The sequence below is a fragment of the Chlorocebus sabaeus genome, chromosome 27, assembly GCF_047675955.1.
Source record: "Chlorocebus sabaeus isolate Y175 chromosome 27, mChlSab1.0.hap1, whole genome shotgun sequence".
Taxonomy (NCBI): Eukaryota; Metazoa; Chordata; class Mammalia; order Primates; family Cercopithecidae; genus Chlorocebus; species Chlorocebus sabaeus.
Genome location: NC_132930.1, coordinates 33,666,131 through 33,686,859, shown reverse-complemented (window position 1 = coordinate 33,686,859; position 20,729 = coordinate 33,666,131).

The following is a 20,729-nucleotide window of genomic DNA, read 5'->3' as shown; positions in this document are numbered from 1 at the left end:
AACTAGTGTTCTGTAGAATGTTACGTCCTTGAACTGGTCCAGGAGTTAGAAATTCTGACCTCTGCTTACCGATAACTCACAGTATGACCCTGAGCAAGCCTCACAACCCCCTCTCCCTACTGAGGGGAGCGTGTGGCTTGGATGTAATCCGCGCCACTATTCTACATTTCCTAAAGTGACCAAAACATTTCCTTTTAAATCTGAGATTCTATGAATCACTTCGGCAAACATGTATGGAACATTACTGTAAAGGCAGGAAATGAGCTAAACTCTGGGCATAAACTGATAGAGAGACCAGGCCCTTTTCTTAAGGATCTAACTCTCCAGTTAGGGACACAAGCATGAAAACAAAACTCTGTAACATGTCTGGTAAATTCCCTAACAGAAGTAAATGTGCAGTGCGGAGGCAGCATGGAGAACAGGTGGTTGACTCCATCAAATACAGTCGGAGGGGGCAAAGTTTGCAATTAAAGGACAGCTGGAGTCTACCTGGTCAAGTGAGAGGGGGAGAAGGGTATCTAAGTATTCATTTTGAAATATGGGTCAAAGATGGGAGGATCTAAACAAAGGAATTTTTACTATATTCATAAACTATTTGTAATGTGCCAGTGGAATCTATTGAATCATCGAAGCATTGCTAGAAGAGAGTAACTCCAATGTTTTGATCATAGAAGACAAATATTTAAGGTGAGAGATATCCCAATTACACTGATTTGATCTTTACAACTACATGAATGCATTAAATGATCACATATAACCCCAAACTATGTGCATCTATTATGTATCAATTAAAAAAAAAAAAAAAACAGAAAAAACAAGTGACTAGACTGAGATGCATAAAAAATTATCTACTGGACAATTTCTGCCTGGCTGTATCACCAAGGATACTACTTTCTAACAGCATCAAGGCCCTTTGGGGGACAAGAGAAAAGACTTGTCCCCATTCCAGAAACAGCCTCGCCTTTCTTTGGCACTAAGGACATAACAGATGTGATTTATTCAGGCTAAATAATTTACACAAAATTATAGACTTTGCTTTGCATGTCTTAAGGGCTTATTCATGTTTATTTTCAACAAAGGTGTATTATATTTTTTCTGCAAGCCTTTTGTCAACAGCGTGACAAAGAGAGCATGAGTGTTTCTAAATTACCCTTGCCTCTTGCATGACTAGAAGAGAAAGTCATGCAGGTTGGATATCTGTTCGTTAACAAGAACATGAGAATATATTTATCGTCTTTATTTGGACACATTTTTTTTTCCAGTTCCACTTAGAGTTGTGGGATGTTAATGGAAGGCCACCCATGTTCAGTTGTTATTGCCACTGTTGCTAAGAACAGAGGAAAGGAATCAAAGGAGCAATAGAGAAATGTTTTCCTGTATAGAAAAGTCAGCAAAATAAATAAACCAATGTACATAACAATGTACTACTTACCCAAAGAGTTAGACCTCAAAAGAAGACCTCATATATCTCCATAGAAATGAGGATAAAAATAAAACACAAGGGAGCTAACGATAGTTAAACTGCTGCATCGTGCCAAGTGTTGTGTTCAACGTTTTCTTTAATCTTCAAGACAATTCTTCACAGTAGGCCAAACTCCTACAAATCAATCTCCAGAAAGACCATAAGAAAAGTCTATAATTGCAAATAAATCAATACCAGCCTTTGTACCATAAATCCTGTGGGGCCTGTGTGCTCTTTCTATAGGATCTCTAGGGTGCTGGAGGTATTTTATCTGAGCTCACAGCCACCTTTTTCAAGCTCTGGGCTATCCGTGAGGAGTTGCTCATGAAAACCTTTGACGTTGGCATCTCACTTTAGCTCCTGTCTAAAAATCTCTGGCAGAAAAATGGTAGTTTGCCAAGTGTCTCCCCGGTGGTGCTCTCAAAGTTATCAGCTTTTAAATTGCCAAAATAGGTCTTGTTTTCTGCCATCCTTGCCACACCATGCTGAGATCCATGCAGAAGTAGAGGGAAAGTCTACCTACTTTGTGTCTCACTTTAACCCCTGGGCACCAAAGGTAAACCTTCAGGACCATTATGAAAACATCTCATTTCGCTTCCAGTCAGCACCCCCTCCAGATTAGACACTGCCTTAAGGCTGATCTTAAAGACCATTGTCTGACACAGACTCCATGTAAGCCTCCCCTTGTCCTCCCACACTCAGGCATCTGCAAAGACCTCTGATCTCATTTTCCCTGGGCCAAAATTCCTCATGCCAACTGATTTCTAGCAGGACAGATCTATGAATTTATCAGATACACAAAGACACCTCTGGATTCCAACTTTTGCCCAAACAAGACTCCAGCTATAAACAAGTGAAAAAACTGAGCTTTAGAAAACTTAATAAATTGACCCAGTTGTTAAACGTCAGAGCCAGAATGGGAACCCCAGATCTGCCTAACTCCAAGTTACACCATCTTGAGAACTTACTAAACAAAGCTTATGTGGCATTGCTACAAAGAACCTTGATTTTGCTTCTTATTTTACTTCTGATGTTGGGTGCATTGGTTCCATCACAGGGTTTAATTTAGGCTATCCATTTAAGATTTAGAGGTCTAGGTGGGCACGGTGGTTCACGCCTGTAATCCCAGCACTTTGGGAGGCCAAAGGCAGGTGGATTGCCTGAGGTCAGGAGTTTGAGACCAGTCTGGCCAACATGGTGAAATCCCATCTCTACTAAAAATACCAAAAAAATTAGCCGAGCATGGTAGCGTGTGCCTGTAATCCCACCTACACAGGAGACTGAGGCAGGGGAATTGCTTGAACCAGGGAGATAAAGATTGCAGTGAGCCAAGATTGTGCCACTGCACTTTAGCCTGGGCAACAGAGTGAGACTCTGTCTCAAAAAGATTTAGAGGTCTAAAGTCAAAATATTCCAGAAATAAATGTTTTCACTGATTTCTTGCTTGCATATTGTCCATTCAGTGAAATCATCCACTAAATCAATATCCTGCAGGCTCACTATCTCAGAGAGCTTTTTGCCTTCTCTCTTAGTTGTCATATGGAAGCTCCGAAATGTTGGAATTCACGTCATCATGGACCAGAGCCCTTATTGTCTATAAATTTTCACATCTTTTGGAGCTTGTCTTCAGAGTGTGGCAAGATACCTGTAACTCATAAGGGGGATACAAGAAGACACCTCCCAGTTAACAGCAAAGGCTACAGCATCTCCTGAGAATCTCCTGAGAATGATTTAACCTGTATCTCCTGAGAATGTTGCTAATACACCTGCAATGATATATTAAAGTTAAGAATTCAATTTGGAGAAGTTGTTGTTGTAAAGGGAGATAATTTTTTATCATATATGTAAGCCTTGTTGAAAACAGTGTATACTTTCAAGATATTCTGGAGGCAGTACACCACCTGTTTCCCTTTGAGATTCTTTGGCTTTCAAGAGAAAAAGAAAATCTTTCAAATTTCATGAGCTAGCTTACCTTTGTTTTCCTCAGAAGCTATGGCTTATTGAAAAGAAAATCCTGATCTAACAATGCTGAGAAATGCTTTTCTCTAGTCCAAATTAAGGCTGATGTAAGGAAAAACCCAGTAAGATACTGAAAGCAAGAAGCCAGGGTACCAAACCTTTGGGACTTAGACCATGCCTTTGTCAATACGGGCCCTCAGAAAATTCTTCTATCTAGAATAATATCAGCTAGTAAATGGAGAAGGAAGTACAGAATTAGAAAATTATCATTTTATAGTTACTAATGAAATCACTGATTAAGGCAGGGATTATCAACAACACCAAGACCCTTAGATGAAAAGTTGATAGGAAACTGGATATTTATATGATGACAAAGTGTCTCCTACAGCCAAAGGCCAATCGCAGGAGAAATATAAGATCACAGGGCTAGACCCAAGCTGCCAGTACATTACTTGTCTACTGAAATAATTAAATATGAAGGACACAGCATCATGCATGAAGAGTTTTACCAAAATGTTTACCCTGGATCTAATCAAATGTTTAGATGGAATGTTTAGTTCATGTGGGAATTAAAAAGGAACCAAAACATTCGCAGCAGGAGGAGGCAATCAGGCAATTCAGAAAGAAGGAATTTCTCTAGGACAATTAGCCCCGTTCCTTCAAAATCTTCAACAAGTCAGTGTCATGAAAAAAAGTATAGTATTAGATGAAAAGAGACTTAACAGACGTAACAATCAAGAGTGATGTTGATTGGATCCTCATTTAAACAACTCAGCTGTAACATTTTGGGGGGCAATTAGGGAAATTTGAGCATGAACTGGTCATTTGAGGATTTAAAAAATTATTATTAATTATATTAGGCATGAAAATTGTATGGCGTTTCTCTAAAAAAAAAGACCTTTGCTTTTTAGAGATGTACACTGAAGCTAATTTACAATTACAAAGATATAGAACCAGCCGAAGTGTCCATATGAAGTGGATAAAGAAAATGTGGTATGTATACACCATGGAATACTACTCAGCCATAGAAAGGAATGAAACAATATCTTTTGCAGCAACTTGGATGAAGCTGGAGACTATTATTCTAAGTGAAGTAACTCAGGAATGGAAAACCAAATACTGCATGTTCTCACTTATAAGTGGGAGTTAAGTTATGTGTACACTAAGGCAAATGACTGAGATAATGAACTTTGAAGACCTAGAAGCAGGAGGATGAGGTGGGTGTGGAAAAAAAAAAAACCTATATATTGGATACAATGTTCACTACTCAGGTGACAGGTGCATTAAAATCTCAGATTTCACCACTATATATAATAATTTATCCACATAACCAAAACCACTTGTACCACAAAAGCTATTGAAATAAAAATAGTTTTAAAAAGATGCATGCTGAAGGATTTATTGGTGAAACGCCATCATATAAATAATATGCTTTAAATTTCAGCACAAAAATACATACAACCAATATGGAAAAATGCAAACAATTGTTATATCTACATGATGTGTATATGACAGTCCATTATACTGTATACTAGTCTCCCTACTACTTGGCATTTGTCAGAATTATTTTTTAAACTGAGTGGTTAGCATGGCTTTGAGCTATGGCGGGGAGGAAGCATGAGTGTTCCAAGACGACGCTCCCTGCTTCCAGTTGCTTTGAAAGTCTGATGACACTGTCAGGGAATACTGGAATACTACTGCTGTAAAAGCCTCCAATGTCAAATCTACCTTCCCTTTATTTAACAGAGAATAAACGGAACTCCAGGGAGACACAGTAAATTTCTCCAAATCACATAGTTAATAGGAATGTGGTCTAGGGGCAGAAATCAGATTTGTTGGCTGCATGTCCAGCCCTTTCCACTGTACCCAGGCCCTCAGCAAGCAGCCCTACAGCCTCTACACATTTGATGAAAGGAAGAAGTGGAGCCAGATCTGGAGAAGCTGTAATTGCTATCAGGATTCAAGGAATGCTGTCAGGCCCGGAATGCATTCCCCTCAGTCTCACTTAGACTTACTGGTTCAAGGCAGAACTAGGTGCAAGCATTTGCCAAGATCGTGTGTAACAGCACAAAGTGACACACACAAGTTAGAGCATATACACAAAAGAGGAAAAGCAGTTCCAAAAGCCTCTCCACCCTCGCCTTGGATTTCTTCTCCAAATGACAGAGTGAAAAGAGGTAGGCATTGGGGTCAGAGAGCATTCCGTCCTCATTCAACCACTTATAATCTGAGAGTCACTTAACTCACCTGATCCCCAGCTTCTTCACCTATAAAATGGAAACAGCAATGCGAGAGGGGATCCAGGAGAAACTGCCTGTCACAAAAGATGGCACACAGACATAAAAGTTTAAAAACTTCCATTTCTGTCCCTTTATCTTTCCCTTAACCAAATGATAATGATTGACTTACAATGAAAAAACACACAGACCACTGCATTATTTATCAGGAGACCATTTAATAACTCCTGTTCTCCTGCTATCAGAGTTTGTTCAGATTTTCTCACGTTTTCTTTGCCTAAAGAAATATTTGGTTATCAAAATATGCACCTCATATTAGCTCAGGAAACCAAAAAGGGGGGAAAAAAGATCTTCATTCTGTTGCTGCAATAAAGGTTTCCTTCTCTAGCGATAATCAACTCTGCATAATTAAAATCGTTCAGACTGCTGAACTAATTTTCAGACTGGAGGTTTCTTCCTGTAGCAACACTTACAAGCAAAGTTTCTACTGTGAATGAATTTAATCATAGTCTAATTACAATTTTAATGAATATCCCTGGCCCTGCATGTAAACTTGCACTCAAAGGCTTTGCTATCTGTTAGGGTATTTTAAGGTCTTTTCATTTTTAATATAAAGGAATGTGTTGGCAAAATGACAGTGTAGAAAAGAAATCTTCCTTCTGGTTTAGTTTGGTTTGGTTTTGACAATCACGTGAGAAAATGTAAACGGTCTGATATTTTAAAGAGCTTTTTCAGTTTGGGCATTTCACCTTTAGATTTTAAGTGTTCTTTCCTTAGGGATCGAGAGCACACTTGCATTCCATTTGGACTCTAGAGTGCAATTTTCCAAATCGGTGTTCAAAGGCACTGTACGTCTATACAGAGAAGGTAGACTGGGTGTAGTGGCTCACATCTGTAATCCCAGCTACTCAGAAGGCTAAAGGAGGGAGGTTCTCTTGAGCACAGGAGTTCCAGACCACCCTGGGCAATATAGTGAGACCCTGCATCTACGATTAAAAAAGAAAAATTAAATTAGCTGGGCATGGTTACACGTGCCTGTAGTTCTAGCTACTCAGGAGACTGAGGAGGGGGGATCATTTAAGCTGAGGAGTTGAAGGTTACAGTGAGCTATGATAGCGCCACTGCACTCCAGCCTGGGCAACAGAGTGAGATCCTGTCACTAAAATAAATAAATAAATAAGCTAATATCTACCCATCACTCATTCAAATAGTTCATTTTACAGAAAAGACTGCTCTGGGTTTCTGAGGCACAGTTGAGTGAACCCCAAATGGTGTAGGCTCTCTAAACTGCCTATGTACTTAAAGTTCGGGGGAATTTGATTCTAGAAAATCAAGACTTTTAACTTTAAACTTTATCTACCTCTCTTCTGGACTTCAGGCATACCAAAATCCTGCTCATTGCCTTCTTTGTATAATATGAATATGTGCCGTTGAGACAAATCTTTTCCAAATCTCCCACTTCTTCCTCCTAATGTTTATCTTGACTCCAACTTCCCCTCACCACTCCTCATCACAGCCATATGTGAGAGATTACTCTAAAACATAAGCAGAAATGCAGACCACCCTAAACCCATGGGAAGGGCATGAGAAATTATTTCCTAGAAAGAGCTGTTGTTTTAGGACCCTAAAAATGCACAAGGTGAAAAAGGAGATGGGGATTCAAACCGAGGTCTACTGGCTTCATGCTATAGTTTGAGGGAGAAAAAACCTAATTCCATATTGGACAATGGAAAATGGGAATAGAAATGAACAATAAGGGGGAAATCCCACTTTCAAAAAGAACTCATATTTCATTGAATCAGTTTGCTGCTCTCCTAAAATCATAAATTCTATGAAGATACTAACAAGTTGTTTCGGGATGAAATTTTGATTCTTTGAAGGGTGAAAATGAATGTACTAAAATGGGGAAAGGAATAAAGCTTTTTAAATCTAGGAAGGCTGAGGAAAGCAAATAATGCAATACAAATGCAGAACAATTTGACCCCAGCCAACAATGTAGACACCTAGATGGGATTAAAATACACACACACACACACACACACACACACACAATTAAGACAAAAGTACCAAACATTACTAAAGGTACAAATTTTCCAGTAATTTTGACTAGTCCAAGCTACTTAAATCCTTTTATGTGTATATATTAAAAGGTTAGAATTGTAATAAATAGGACAATAAGAGATGCCTAGAAATTTATTTCAGCTGTGGCTAAAAAGAAGCAAGAGGCTTCATGAAGAAACTCAACAGAGACCAATCAGGAGGTCCAAATCTTTGGGTCTTGAGGAATTAGGTAATAAACTTACTAAATCATTGCCATTATTTTTATAAGTCAAATAGGAGAGTTGTTTAAATGCCTTTTATCTGAAAGGGTTTATTTTTTTTCCTTTCCTCTTGTCTTTTAATACAGGTTGAATCAGGTTATGAAGAACATTTCACCCGAATGAAATACAGTACTTGCCAATAATCAACATCAATCTAAGAGTCAGATCCAGAAAAATTATACAACTTAAAATGCAGTCAGGGTAATGCTTCAAAAAGTGATAATGAGATTCCTCCAAGTTGGACCCGTTTCTAAGTTCTTACAGACAGCTGCTTTACCATGCGGTGTGATGCTGGATCACACAGAGGTCCATGAAGACTACGCACATAAAAACAGTGGTTGGAAAGAACCAGGCTTGGTGTCAGGAGAATGGAGTCAGTCCCTTCTCCCCTCATGAGCTGGGTGACCGTGGGTGAGTAAATTAACCTCTCTGAGCCTTGTAATCATGAACTATCTATAAAACTGGGAAAATGAGGCCTGTTATACCACTCTTGATGAATTTAAAAGCTAAAAATGCATCAAAATATAAGCTAGTGTTATTATTTTGAACTGCTACTATGCTGAGAAAATTCGTAAAAATTCTGGGAGCATCGACAATGATTTTTAGCCCATGCCAGGCAATCTGAAACTTAGACTGGAAAAATATTTTGAAATTATAAAAGACTGTGCCAATTACATTTATGATAAATGTAAGGCATCTCAGTGGGGGAAAACTGTCATTTATTGCGTGTTTCTTATGGGTCTGACCCTGTGCTCAGGGCTTTACATACATTACTCAAATTTTAATCCAGTGAAGTTGGGTGATATTCCAGCCCCATTCTTCTCAAGGGAGAAGTCAGGCTCAGAGAGGCTGGATTGCACATCCATGATCTTCTTAGTGGAAGGTAGAAGAGCTAGGATCTAACCCAGGAAGTCGGGATCCAGAAACTGCTCACTTCACCGACACTAGGCTCTTACATGAAAGATGAAGATAAACAATAGCAACAGAAGACGATGGCTGCAGAAGCCTTTATGCAAACCATCATGACCAGTGTTGATCACATAAATAAAAAAGTCACTTGAGGCAGTGAATCACAAAAACGATACACATAACCTTTAAATGTTTTCTTTAAAATACATAAATATCCACTCGTTTAATAGAACCATTATTTGACAGTTGTTAAGAAAAAGAACACGGTTTTCAAAGTGTACTTTTGAAGCATGTACATTTGTTATGCTGTAATATAGTTGGCTGCTGATTCAATAAAACAAAACTCCTCCCAGGGCAGCTTTGGCTTCTAAATGTGAAGATTTGGGCTCTGGACTTGCGATCACACTTCCTTTCCCCTCTTTTCTTTATTTTTTGATTTATTTACTTCTATCATGGCCTTAATGATTCTTCCCTGGCCCTTAGTATATATTGCATAAATAGGAATCATTAGTTCATTGTCATATATTATCTTTCTTTAAATCACTGGAAACTCCAATTTTGTCTGGGTTCAGTTATCAAACTGATTTCACTCTTAATCTCTTATAGTCCAAAATGTTTCCAGTGCTGTCAACTTCAGGCAACGTTTTTTTTTTCCTCTAAGACTTAGTAAATATAAAACTGGTAATGTCACTCCCCACTAAATGCTATGTGAAAAGAAAATAACCCTTTAATGTTAATTATTTTTAATGTATGGTGCCTATATATTCTTATCTTCTGTTTTTTCCTAAAATGAAACTCCAAAATTATTTTTAAAACATTTTATAGTTCATTGATCCGTAACTTGGAACAAGGATGTTGCATTCTGTTATAAAAACCTGGCATTTATTTAAATCACTTTCTTTACATTATTCATAACCAAAACATGAAGGAGCATTATTTTAGACCAAAGACCTTCAAAGTTTTTGCCAGAAATACAAGACAAATTTTACATGACAGCTAGGAATTTTATATCATGTATACACACATACATACATGCTCACACATATACACACAAAAATGTATAATAAAACAATTTTCATAAAATGCCTTTACAGCATATAATGCACACTGACATTTTCTATTCTGTTTTATTCAATTTCATTTCATTTTTGAAATTCCTTTGTCCCAACTCAGTAAATTTATTTCATGACCCACCAAAGAATCAAAATCTACAATTTGAAAAACGTTGATAAAGAAAGTATAGGCTCTTCAGACGGCTATTTTCTTCAAGTGCTTCTTCACAGAATATATACATTCATGGGAAAGAAATCAATTTATAGAATAACTCAGTGTCTGTCCATGGTGAGTTTTACAAAGAATACTTATCTTGTAAAAACAAATAATTTATATCTCTTAAATCTTGAAGACTTTTTTGTTGGCCAGTAATAAAAGTCAGAATTTGAAATTCCACTTGCATTGCTATGGGCAGCTGCTGCACATCTTTGCCTGGATTTTGCGTAGACTGGTGAGCACTTGCTTTACCTTTGCACCATGCTTTTCTAGAAAACATCTTGTAATTCAGATCTGCTTTCATTCTATTGGAGAGTTATTCCCTAATCATTTTTTTTCCTTTTGATAAGTGACTTTAACTCCTCTGTAAATTTGTAAGCAGCGGATTGATTTGAGGGCAGAGGCAACTTCTGCCCTCCAAGACCCAATACCTGGATAGCATGGCTTTTCCTATATTCAAGCCATCCATCGGTTGCTACAGAGCTGTCAGTGCTTCCCATCTTTTGATGCAGGGCCAAGGCCTCTTTTGTAACGATCCATCTACTGATTGGCATTCTGTGTATTCCTTCTTGCATAAGCCACATCAATAATATATCAGTCCTAGTCATTAATTTCAGTTTCTTTAGAGCAAGAATTTAAAGACACTTGGAAAGCCATGAAATTAGAGAAACTTTCTAGATGATTATATGTTCCCCCAAAACTTTTACAATTATCTTACTGTAGTTCTTCTCTTTTTTTAGCAACATTCCTTTAAATCCATATTATTCAATGTAGTTTTTTTTTTTTTTTTCAACTTTTAAGTTCCAGGGTACATGTGCAGGATGTGCAGGTGTGTTACATAGATGATCTGTGCAGCAAACCACCATGGCACATGTTTACCTCTCCCCATCTCTACTAAAAATACTAGAAATTAGCCGGGTGTGCTGGCACATGCCTATAATCCCAGCTACTTGGGCAGCTGAGGCAGGAAAATAGCTTGAACCAAGGAGGCAGAGGTTGCAGCAAGCCGAGATCACACCGTTGCACTCCAGCCTGGGTGACAAGAGTGAAACTCCATCTCAAAAAATAAAATAAAATAAAATAAAATAACAGGGGATGGGTTAAGAGAGCTTCCACTGTCCCATAGCAGAGGTCAAAGTCCAGTGGGAAGCAGTCAGGAAAGTATCATGGCCTGGGGCCTCCTGAGAGTAGACCTCAAGGCAAGAATTACAGTGCTGTCACTTCAATTATTAGGTACAAGCCTGGGGTGCTAAGTGCTAAGGGAAAAGGTGAAATAAGGTAAGGAAAGAGACTGAGCAACACAGTTCAATGCAACAGCTACCACATCACAATTAACAACAAAGAGATACAGTTGGCAACTCAAGAGACATGTTTACTCACCACGCAAGATCTCTCTGGGATCTCTGGAAACAGGAACTGCACAATCTCACCACAATCCAAAAGAGACAAAAGGAGTTGGAATTTATGGACCTAGCTTCCCTTCCCATCTCCTGATTCCTATTGTGAAAGGATCACCCTAAAGGGAGTTGATTGCCCCACTCTTCAGATTACATCTTCCAGCCTCTTGCCATCCAATCAAGGACTCAGATACCATATTCCATGGTGGGACTTTTAAGTTCTAATCTTGAAAGTCTGGAAGCAGAGGGGCTTGCTTGCAAGGCATGGAGACAATGCAGTTCAGAGCTCTAACTGTGAGAACCAGCCAGCTCAAGGAGTTCATAAGGACGCCAGAAAATGAGGTGACGGCATTTTCCAGAAAGTGTGCAGAAGCATTAGAATAAGAAAGTGGTTAAGAGAATCTGAGAAGGTGAACAAGGTTTGTGTTCAACACAGCTTAAAACAGAAAACACTGGGAAAGTAAGGACATTCCAGGAAGAAGGAATGATGCATTTCCAGACTCAGTAGGTAATATCTGCACCCCCATGTCCATTGCAGCATTGTTCACATCAGCAAAGATATGGAAACTGCCCAAATGCCCATTGGCAAATGAATGGATAAAGAAGATGTAATAGATGCATACAATGGAATATTAATCAGCCTTTAAAATAAAGAAGGAAATTCTACCATTTCTGACAACATAGATGAAGCTGGAGGAAGTTATGAGAAGTGAAATAAGCCAGACACAGAAGGACAAATACTGCATGATTCCACTTATATGTAGTATCTAAAATTGTCAGCCTCATAGACGCAGGAAATAGAATGATAGTTGCCAGGGGCTGGAAAGAAGAGGAAATGGCAAATTGTTGCTCAGTTGGTATAAAGTTTCCGTTTTACAAGATGAATAAGTTCTAGAGATCTGCTGTATAACATAATTTAGCCTATAGTTCATCATACAGTATTTTGCACTTTAAAGTATGTTAAGAGGATAGAGTTCGCGTTAAATATTCTTATCACAAAAAAATGAAATAACAGTAACAACAAAATTTATGAAAGAACACAAGGAAATTTTTGTAGGTAATGGATATGTTTAGTACCTTGATCATGGCAATGGTATCATAGGTGTATGAATGTGTCCAAATCCATCAAAATGTATACATTAACTGTACAATTTTTGAATATCAATTGTACCTCAATAAAGCTTTAATACTCAGTGAAAGGAAACAGTGTGGCTTTTTCTGCAGAGTGCAAACAGTAACACGGGCAGCATGCGGGGGCATTCCAGAGCAGGACGGGAGAAAGCTCATCTCATTTCACTATGACAGCCCTGTTACACTACTGACCTACAAAGAACTTAGAGTCAACTAAAACTGCCTACATTGTCTTTTTTACACATTCAGACCAGATTAGCACTCAGGTGTCCCGATTCCTGATTCTCATCCACCACACTGCATGCCCACTAGAAAATATCCTTCTCATGAGAGCGGGGTCTCAGGGAAAATATGGAATACAGACAAGGCTTAGAGAAAGTAAAACTGCTTATTTCTTCCACATAATGCAGCCTACATATTTCACAGAATTAATGTTGACAGAATTCACAGAGTTTAGGGAAAAGCAAGAGCCAGCGCACACGTGATTTCTTCCAGCCATTTCAAAGCTCACAATTTCTCTGCCATTGGTAACCTACCATGGAGAATTCATTTCATGCCTGTCTACTCTGGTAAAACCTTGGAATGAATTGAATTGTTACAAAAAGGTGAAAATTAAGAATGCCAAGAGTCATTTGATGCAGCTAATTAAGAGTCGTCATCTCTGCAGTTTTGCACGTGTTCCTGACTTGCTTTACCCGTACTTTCTGAAGTTTTATCTGATAAAAGAATTGTGAGAAACCCCTTTGTCGGTTGCCAGAGAGAAGGTCTTATCTCTTTACACTGAGGAATTGGAGAAAAATATTCACTTTCAAACAATCTCTCTAATATTGGAATTATTTCGATCAAACTAAAAACCTCTGAGCCAAAATGTAGTTCAATTAGGTGCTGGGTGTAGGAGATTGGGAAATGAAAGAAATGAAACTGTCCCCTCCAGTGACTTGCACTGCATTTAGATGAAAACCCAAGCCCCTTTACCTGGGTTGGCAATGCCTTAACCCTCTGAACTGACCTTCATTTATGTTCCCATAACCGCCAGCACCACCATAGCAACCTCTTCTCTTCCTCAAACACGTCATGCTTGTTCCCATCTCAGGCCTCTGGACTTGCTGCCCCTACTGGCTGTGGTGCTCCTCCTCCAAGCCCTTGACATACCTTGCCTCCCTCTTGACATTTTTTTGTTTTTTGAGATAGAGTCTCTCATTGTTGCCCAGGCTGGAGTACAGTGGAGCGATCTCGGTTCACTGCAACCTCTGCCTCCCAGGTTCAAGTGATTCTCCTGCCTCGGCCTCCTGAGTAGCTGGGACTACAGGCACCCGCCACCACACCTGGCTAATTTTTGTATTTTTAGTAGAGACAGGGTTTCATCGTGTTAGCCAGGATGGTCTTGATGCACCCGCCTCAGCCTCCCAAAGTGTTGGGATTACGGGTGTGAGCCACTGCGCCCGGCCTCCCCCTTGACTTTCACATATCAGCTTGAAAGCCTCACATGTATCAGTTAGGATGCTTTCAGCAAAAGGTAACAAAGACAACCCAACCAGAAATAGCAAAAAAAAAAAAAAAAAAAAAAAAAAGGCTTCAGCAATGCACACGTATAACATAAAGGGGCAGAGTAGTTCTGAGGGTTGGAAGATTCAGCAGTAGGGCTCCATCAAAGCCTCAGGTCCTGCCCAGCTTTACACTCTGCCATCTTCAGCAGATCAGCAATGCTGCCTTCATGGTCACAAGGTGACCACAACTGCTCCAGGGTTCACATGAGGACACAATGGTGATCAGTGAAAAAGACAGGCCCCTCCTTTCATGCAGCTCTTTCTATTAGCAGGAAAAGCATTTACCAGAGGTCCTCCAATCAGTAACCCTCTGATTCCATTGACCAGAACTGATGTGCCTAAACTGATCACTGGCAAGAAGACCACCATGATTGATGTTGGTGAGGGATCTGGGCAAGGGTCACATTCCCTAAGGTGATCAGAGGGTAAGAAATTCGAAGCCATGCCAGCCAGTACAAGGAGCGAGGCCAGGGTTGGGGCAGGAATGGCTATTAAAAACAAGCAGAAGCAACAACTACAATATCCAATTCAAAATTGCCCCAGTCACTCTCTTCCACAATGTATGTTTAAATCTCTGCAAAGAACAGGGTTTAGCCTCCTATCTCTCATGCTTATTTGTTTGTTCATTGTCTGATACTTCAATGCAAATGTAAACTCCATAAGGGTAAGGACCCTATCCATTGCTTCACCAGGGCATTCCCCAGCACCAGAATAGTACCTGGCACATAGTACTACCCAGTGAATATTTTTGGGTAAATGCATGCAGGACTGTGCCTACATGTATGCCCATTCTGCCACTGAACCCTTTGTGGTAACCTATTATTGAACTTAAAAAGCAGGAAAATTCACCAAAACTAAGCCATGACTTCAATGACCATAGCCTTGGGAGATGGCCACTGAGTTCATGAACATATCTCTCATGATTTCAGAAAATGTTTTAGGTAACTCAAAACATAATGCAATACTTTTCTCCCAAGTTGTTCTCCTTCTTCAGTGTTTCTAATTCCATGATTACACCATTACTCACCCCGTTGACCAAGACAGAACCTCAGATATTTTCTTCACTCCTCTTTCTTCCTTACCCACCCTACCTCCAACAGTCAAGTTTTGAAGAACTCAAAAATCTGTCTTCTCCTCTTGATTTTGACATTACTATTTAGTTAGGTTGTGTTCAAAAAACTCTATTATCTTTGTCAACTCCAATATTCTATGATACTTTGACGTATATGTCCTTATTTTCCAGGACCCCACATTAAAACACAGCTATCAGAAAAGGTTCAAATTCACTATTATTTTGTGTTACCAACATACATATCAAGAACATTTCTACTTTTTCCTTCCTCAGTAAGGTTATATTTGAGAGGAGAGAGAGGGAGAAAAGGCAGTTTAAGTTGTTACTTTAAATGGTCATTTCTTAACAGTGAAAGAAACACTAGAGCACTCAGGATTTTTAGTTTGGTACTCAGCCAACTGCAGAATCCAATCTTGTAAAAAACCATCAATATACAAAATAAATGAAAGATAGTTCAACATCTTTTATAATTCTGGGATGTTAGCCATGGAGAACTTTTTGCTTTCGAACATATAATTGTTGAGATGACATTAAAGAAAATTTATAGACAACATGTGAGGCCTTTCTTCCTCCCCCAATCAGAAAAGTCCATCTCTCCTCTGAATTCCCAGAGCACTTTATATGATACATTGATTCTCATCCTTTCTAACATGTGTTATATCTGATCTTTTTATATCTCTACTACTCACCTATGAGCTCACTGAAGGCAAAACCTAAGTGTATTAGGAAGTCTTACCTCATTGGGGTAATATACATGAAACGATCATTGTCTTTTCCAATGACTGCTTTCCACCACTCTCTGTTGAATCCCTCTCTTCAATCTCTCGATGACACTTCGGCATAATACATAACTTCATGGTTATCTTTTTTTTTTTTTTTTTTTTTTTTTTGAGACGGAGTCTCGCTCTGTTGCCCAGGTTGGAGTGCTGTGGCCGGATCTCAGCTCACTGCAAGCTCCGCCTCCCGGGTTCACGCCATTCTCCTGCCTCAGCCTCCCGAGTAGCTGGGACTACAGGCGCCCGCCACGGCGCCCGGCTAGTTTTTTGTATTTTTTTAGTAGAGACGGGGTTTCACCATGCTAGCCAGGATGGTCTCGATCTCCTGACCTTGTGATCCACCCGTCTCGGCCTCCCAAAGTGCTGGGATTACAGGCTTGAGCCACTGCGCCCGGTCACTTCATGGTTATCTTGAAGTACTAAAAGTCCCTTTTATTTTAAAACTTCAATTTTATCTGTGATACAAACTTAACCTCTTCTGCCTTGTGGGCTGGACACACAGTTTGGGAAAATCTGAGTGGGAGGGTGCTAGGTCTAATTTTTCACTTCCTTCTCCTCCTTCAGGGTAGGCTCTTTGCCTATCAAGAGTTGGGCATGGAGAGGATGGATCAGGGAGCAGGGAATTCTTACATTTGTTGACGTGAACCGTTGAGGCCCTCCCTCTGTGCGGTAGGCATCTAAACACTGTCTCTCCTGCGCGGCTTCCTCCAGGGCGCTGTGCAGTCTCCCCAAAGCACAGATGCCTTCCTTGGGAAATCTTAATTGACCTCTGCAGTCTCTCGTTTGGCTCCCACGGGTGTTGCAGTTTCCCCAGCTAGTAAACAGCCTGAATTGACCCTGCGACATACTCTTAACCTCTAGGAAAATCATGGTTTCTGACATGCCAAGTGATGAGAGTACTGACTGCCTGAGTGCCAGCCTTTTCTAGGCTTTGCCAACTCACTGTCATTCACTTTTTCTACTCAAGAGGCAGATCTGCTACCTAAATACAGATGTAACTAATGGCTAAGATGATCATCACTGCTTCCTGTGGCTGGTTCCAATCTTCCAGGGGTTCTCTGATAGTCCCTATCACTTGACTTTGAGGGAAGAAGAGGTAAGGTAATCACTTCTCACCTGAATATTCCCCATCAGCACACCAACCCCAAAGCATCTCTCTTGTCTTCCTCCTTGGTCCTCTCCTTTGTAGAATGAGTGAGGGGGCAAGGAGTGATGATGGCAAGGCTCTCTCTTGCTCCCTTTGGGGAATGTTGGCTGCTCATGTTAGATGGCAGCTCACAGAGTAAGAGACTTCTCTGCCTCCCACTCTGGACTTTAGTATCTTATTCTGCAGCCACAGAAAAAATTGCCATGAACATAGAGCTTAAAACATCATCCACTCATCATCTCACAGTTTCCAGGGATCAGGAGTCCAGGCCTGGCTCAGCATGGTCCTACTTAGGGTCTCCTAAGACTGTAAAAAAGGGGTCATCTGAGCCAAGTTCCTATCTGGAGGCTTGACTGAGAAGAATTCATTTCCTAGCCCATTCACGGTTGTTGGCAGAATTCATTTCCTTGCAGATGCATGGCTGAGGCCTATGTTTTCTTGTTTGCAGTCAGCCAGGGATCACTCTTAGTTCTAAAGCCACCCTCAGTTCCTTGCCATGTGGCCCCCTCCATAGGACCTCCTACAAATTGGCAGATCACTTCTTCAAAGCCAGCAGGTGTGTCTCTCACTCCTGTCTGCTAGGGCAGAGTCTAATGTAATGTAACACAACAATGGGAGTGACTATCATATCACCTTTGTCATATTTTGTGGTCTAGAAGCAAGTCACAGGCTCCAACCACACACAAGGGGAGGTGTGACTCATTGGGGGCAACCTTAGAGTATATCTGCCACACACGGTTTCTTTCCTTTCTCCCTCCCTCCCTTCCTTCTTTCTTTACTTCCTTTCTTGCACATGTAGAGGGTCTGCTATGTGCAAATCACACTACCTTAAGTGAAACAAAAATGATTAAAACAAGCCCCTTGTCTTAGTGCAGGCTGCTACAACAGACTATCATACCCTGGGTGGCTTAAACAACAGACATTTATTTCTCACAGTTTTGGAGGCCAGAAACAGAGGTCAAAATGCCTGCATGGTCAGGTTCAGGTGAGGACTCTCTCTGGTGTTCAGACAGCTGTCTTCTCAGTGTATCGTCACATGACAGAGAACAAAGCAGAATCATTAACCTCTCCTGTTTTTCTTCTAAGGGCACTAATCCCATTCATGATGTCTCCACCCTCATGACCTAATTATTTCCCAAAGGCCCCACCTCCTGGTACCATTACATTGGGTGTTGGGATTTCAACATATGAATTTGGGGGAGACACATTCAGTCCATAGCACCCTTATGTTTCAAAAGCTCATACACTAGTGGAAGAGACAATCCTGTAAACAGCTACAGTATAGCTTGTAATCAACACTGGCCTATAGTTATGTACAAGCCCCAGCCCAGAACCAGGAGCCCTAATTTTCCATGATAAAGGCAGGAAAAGTTCATGGAGGAGGTGCCATTTGATAGGCTTTTGAAAGAGGAGGGGAAGCCCCACATGTTTCCCCAGTGCTTTACTTGTGTCAGGCATTCAGCAAATGTGTGTGTAATAAAAAGCTCAAGAATGTGAACAAAGAACCAATTTTACAAATGAGCAGAGTAAAGGCTTGGGGACATCACAGTAATTTCAACATAATAATTAGTGCATGGTCACATGTTGAGTGGCCAAGAACTTGAAATTCTTCAAAAATCAATCTCTTCATTCCACACCTAAGAAGCAGCTGAGATGACCAAAAAGGACAGGATAGGATAATGCAGTCTCAGAGTCAAGAAAAGGTGAGTGGAAGGATTGGAGTTCAGTGCAATGGATTGGAGAAGAAAGAAGACAGAGTTGTCTGATGGCTGCACTTAGACAGGTGGTTCTGGACCAGTGAAATGCAGACAGTCATCCACTTCCAAAATTTCTTTTCTTTTTTTTTTTTTTTTTTTTTTTTTTTGAGACAGAGTCTTGCTCTGTCACCCAGGATGGAGTGCAGTGATGCAATCTCGGCTCACTGCAACCTCTGCCTCCTGAGTTCTAGTGATTCTCATGCCTCAGCCTCCCTAGAGAAGATGGAATTACAGGTGCGTGCCACCATGCCTGACTAATTATTTATTTTTAGCAGATATGGGGTTTTACCATGTTGGCCAGGCTGGTCTCAAACTCCTGACCTCAAGTAATCCATCTGTTCAGCCTCCCAAAGTGCTGGGATTACAGGCATGAGCCACTGCACCAGGCCACTTCCAAAGTTTCTACTTTCAGACAACCTGCCTTTTCACACATCGCACACCGACACCATAAAGTGACTTTCGTATACCCAATAAAGACTTTCCTCTGTGAGCTGACAAATGAACATTTTGAACTATTTAATAGCAGTACCCATCAAGTTCCTTTCTGACAGCGTTATCACCTTGGGCTGTACAATAGTGTTTAATGCAGAATACGAATATAATATTGGAAGGGTCTTTAAACAGGGTTCTGGGGATCCCAGAGAGATGCCTCTAAGACCTTTGTATTCCTGTCTCAATTTTAATCAAAGTTGGTCTACTTGTTTCATTTATTATTTGTATAAATCTAAGGGGCACAAGTACAATTTTGTTATGTGGATATACTGCATAACGGTGAAATCTGGACTTTTAGTGTAACCATCACCTGAATAATGTACATTGTGCCCATTAAATGTATCATCCTTCACCTATCCCACCCTTATACACTTCTGAGTCTCTAATGTCTATTATTCCACACTTTATGTCCATGTGTACACATCATTTAGCTCTCACTTATAAGTGAGAACATATGGCATTTGGTTTTCTGTTCCTGCATTAATTTATTTAGAATAATGGCCTCTAGCTTCATCCATGTTGCTGCAAAGAACATGATTTCATTCTTTTTATGGCTGAGTAATATTCCATGGTGTGTGAGTATATATACACCATATTTCATATATGTGTGTGTGTATATATATATATACAGATACGTGTTTCCTTTAATCCTCCATTAATGGACACTTTTATTCCATATCTTTGCTATTGTGAATAACACTGCAAGAAACATACAAGTGCAGGCATCTTTTGGATATAATGATTTTCTTTGGGTAGGTGCCCAGTATTGGGATTGTTGAATTGAATCAGGCTGCTCTATTTCTATGTTTTACAGATTAGGATCCTGGTAAGATTCTATTTGAAGAGAACTTCACTGTTTAATTTTTTAACCTGCTGTTTTATTATATTTTATCCTTCTTTTATAAAAAATGAGGAGAAATTTTTTAAAATAGAAGTCTTGACACACGTGATAGGTATAAACATGTTACAATCGAAATTAAGATAGAAATCTTTAAGCACACTCAAAGCAGCAAACTTTGTCTCAATTCAATGTTTAACGAACTTCGCATGGTCAACCACACATGTGATTCATTGTCAAGGACAAGAAACAGAAGATAAACATGTACAAAATATCATTCATGATATGTGATTGAAAATTGTGATCAAAAATGAAGAAGTAATTATAGGAATTTTCTAGTATTTTCAGCTTTCTGGAATGGAGCCCCCATCATCCCATGAATATCTGCATTTTTCACACATTTGCAGTTAGCACA